The sequence below is a fragment of the Glossina fuscipes genome, unplaced genomic scaffold, assembly GCF_014805625.2.
Source record: "Glossina fuscipes isolate IAEA_lab_2018 unplaced genomic scaffold, Yale_Gfus_2 103824, whole genome shotgun sequence".
Taxonomy (NCBI): domain Eukaryota; kingdom Metazoa; phylum Arthropoda; class Insecta; order Diptera; family Glossinidae; genus Glossina; species Glossina fuscipes.
This window is the reverse complement of record NW_024005518.1, coordinates 1-3,821: the sequence shown is the minus strand read 5'-3', so window position 1 is coordinate 3,821 and position 3,821 is coordinate 1. Positions and strand designations below refer to the sequence as shown.

General features: G+C 33.7%; 1 pseudogene; it reads right to left on the bottom strand.

Moving 5' to 3' along the window:
- Positions 1-352: 352 nt before the first annotated feature.
- On the bottom strand, positions 353-2,627 carry LOC119644263 (annotated as a pseudogene).
- Between the last annotated feature and the right edge of the window lie 1,194 nt (positions 2,628-3,821).

The window sequence follows — 3,821 nt, the reverse complement described above, 5'->3', positions numbered from 1 at the left end:
TTTTTTTTTTTTTAATTAACGATAGGATTAGATGGGATCATAAATGAAATGATTCACTGGTTCAATTCTGCTTTTCAGGCTTCACGCTTTAACAGGTGAATGGGTTCTTTTCTCTTCAAAGAGTTCAACACGGGTTCAGATTGGTACAGCATTGCTTGCCTGGTATGCGGGTCCGCGAAGTTGAAGCAGTCCGAAAGTGGGTCGGTGGATGGATTGCTGCCAAATCAATATAAATTTTTTCGGCATGATATCGCGCTGTTGCCGAAAATATTGTAAAACGTTGCAGATGATGGAACCATTTTATTGAATCTATATCGTACCAATCTTCTAGTGGAAAAGAGATCAAAATTTTTGCAAACACCGAATATTTACTTGAAGCTGAAGTCTATTGTGACCCTAAGTTTGCCTAATCTTCTTTTCTTTTGTCTCTTCTTTACATGTAAATTAACCCAATGACAACAGGTTAATTTCTAGCCTTTTTCTCGATTCTGTTGATTTTCAAACATTTCCTAAGGAAAGTACAAGAGAAAGAAAATCACTTTAATCGGTTTAAGTTTCCGAACAAAGTTTTGAAGTCGTATTTCCGAATATTAACATATAAACAGACTGACATGGTTTATATTTCTTTTCTGTGCTATGCTATATACGCACAGTAGAAGTGAATTCTACAAAAAATAACTGTATGTTATGAAGATTGGAACGTAGTTTCATTTAAAGCTTACCCAAAGCTGCTAACATAAATATTAATTCATCTATATCCTCTTTACTAAACTCCCAGTTCTTACTAAACGGTTTGCCTAATAGACTTATCTTTTTGATTGGAGGCGCTGAAAAATAACACAAAAAGGGTTCATTAACCAAGATCTGGGGGACCTTGTTAACATATAACGTCTGAATTGATGCTAAATTTAAAACCATTCTTTTCGAACAACGGTAAATTTTCTATGTCATTTGATTGACAGCGGTTAGTTCCAGCGTTTGAGGTACGGCTAAGGTTTGAAATTGCAAGTGCATCGTGCGTTGTTACATTTCAAAATTATATTTCTCATCTGTGGCGTGCTGATCGATTGTGAATAAATCGCTATCTAATTTGCATATAATAAAACCCAAGTTAAATTGTCCAACCACATCCATACGCGCAAAGCTTGATTTCGAGACTTCTTTTTGCAGCTCATCTTCGGCGGTTTTATTTTGACTGGGCGTTATTTCGCTTTTGAAACGTAGACGTTCTAATTCAGCTCTGCTTTCCCTCTCAGATTTTAGGGTGTCCTCAGCCTTAAGGCTATCTTCGATTTCTTTAAGAGTAACGAAAAATTGACTAGAAATGCTAGAACGTTCTTTAATTTCCTAGTCGCTAACATCGAGTTCAATCAAGGGTCGAGCGGCATTATCATTCTTTGAATCAACGTCGTTAGTAGGACTTATGTCGGAGTTGCTTAAAGATTTTTGGTCAACAAAGTTGCAAACAGGTCTTTTGGGGTAAAAATTTTACAGTCTGTTCTTTGCACAAGCTCATCAAAAGCTAAAAAGTTCCAAAAAGTAAAGTAAAAGCTTTTTTATAGACATTGCTATATATATATACATTCTCACCATTCGATTCTTGTTTTAATTGCATTTCGTCAAATTGAATCGTTTTATCGCCCTCTTCATCAGTCTCTGGATTGGATTTGTAATCATATTCTCCGGATGGTTTAATATCTTCCGTATTTAAAAATTGATGAATCTTCTGCATTTTTAAAGTCCTTGCTGTGATTTAATCTAAACATTTAAGTTTCGTGGTAGCATTGGGAGCCTTGCCCGCCGTATCCCCAGTACGTTTCCATTGTGAAAGCACATTGCGAAATTTTTCCGCCGTACTCAGTGGTATTAAATCAATACTTTCCAGATCAGCATTATTTGCTTGAGACTGCACATCTGAAATGGTGGTATTTTGAAGTTTGTAGGAGGCTTCAAAACATGGAATCATTCTTAATGGAACAAATGTAAATATTAAAATTTTTTCTGTTTCAATTGATATTCAATTCCTGTGTAAACATAAGTTCTTCGAGTACAAGTTCTCGATATAGACGTAAACTTATTTTGCAACGAATATTGATATAAAGATTGCAAAAAAGATATTAACACAAAAGGAGAAGGACAGGGAGAGAGAGAGATAGAGAAAGAAACAGAGAGTGAGAGAGAGAGAGAGAGAAAGAGAGAGGGAGAATGAGAAACATAAGATTTTTATGGTAATTATGGTAATTCCCCAAATAGTCTAATTAGTCAGAATGACCTGCTTTGGCGCAGGAAACACAAACATTTTAACTTAAAAAATGAATGAATGAATGAAAAATAATTGAATGAATGAATGGAGAAATGAATGAATGAATGAATAATCTTATCTTCATAGTAAATCTCCGGAAAAGTTTCGAGAGAGTTTCCTATTTTGTGTTATAATTTGAAATTTAAGGTTTTTTTGGTTTCTTTTGCTTTCAAAAGCGTCTTAGAAAAAACAAAAGCGAGTATTGTTACTTCAATAGGTTTATAAAGTGCAATATGAGGATATGCCTCGCAAAAGATAGTGAAACTTCAAAAAATCAGAATGTGATATGGTATACTTTAGTTTACAGTTTAAAAACATTTCAATGAATTTTCTAAAGGATTCACTCTTGGTGTTCAGCTTATGAAAATCACAAACTTTTATGCCTAGTTTGTAAAGTTCTACATAAAAACTAAATGAAAGAGAGAAACGTGGCATGTCTAACGTTCCAATAGTAACCCCCTTTTTTTAGGAAATGGTTTAGGGATTGAATTTAAAAATGAGAATCGACTGGAAGGCGCTCTTAGTTAAATCTTGATGCGAAGTTATAATAGACGATGCATTATGAAAAGGTTATGTGGTAGCAAGAGCAGGCTCTGAGATATGAGGATGGACGCTCCACGTTCGTAATTGTCGGTCACTAGCAAGATTGTTTTACTATGTGTAAATTGTTATCTTCCTTTGACGCAAAATGTATACTTTTGATTTGGTGTCCTTTTTCAACAGCTTCACTAAAGAAAAGTCTTGTGTTTTCAGTAGTAATAGCTGTAAGATTCATGTCATTTTTATAAACAACATAAGACTTCCTTCCACGAAAAATGTTTTGGTATCATTAGTAAAAATGCCTAATCCTGGCTAATAACAGTTTTTATAGTTTCAGTAAAAAATGAAAAAGAGATTATTGACTTCACGGGTAAGAGACTTCTCTACTTTACTCGTTCAACATTCATTCAACACCAATCCTTCGACGAGTTTACTTTATTAATAAGCATTTGCTCATTAATTTTGTATAAAAAAATGTATAAAAAAAGTCTATAAAACAACTTCTCTAAGGGTGTAACGTATTAGAATTCCATATTTTTCAACCAAAAAACGCAGGGGACATGCTTAACATGCATAAAAAAGAGAAAACTTTTTCATGAATATTTCATAAATAGTTTGAATCACGTAACATCAAAAAAAACAAAGTCTTAAAATGAAACTGAGTGGCATGTGCATACATATGCGTTTATTGATTATCGATTGTACCAAGTGTATGTGATTTATTAAGTTCAGTGAATACAGGGTCGTGAAGCAAATATATTAGATGCTTTTTTATTGTTCACACTCAAACTAAGATGCAAAGAGGGGAACCACTGTAAATTTTTTTTATTTTTAGTGTAAATAAAGTATTTGAATCCTTTACGGAATACGGAAAAACATCACTATCTGAAAAAATTTTCACTCCAGACTTTTCTGCAAACGCTCAAAAAAGAGCGACTAAGTTAACTGTATATAGGCGATCGAAGCCTGATATTTTACT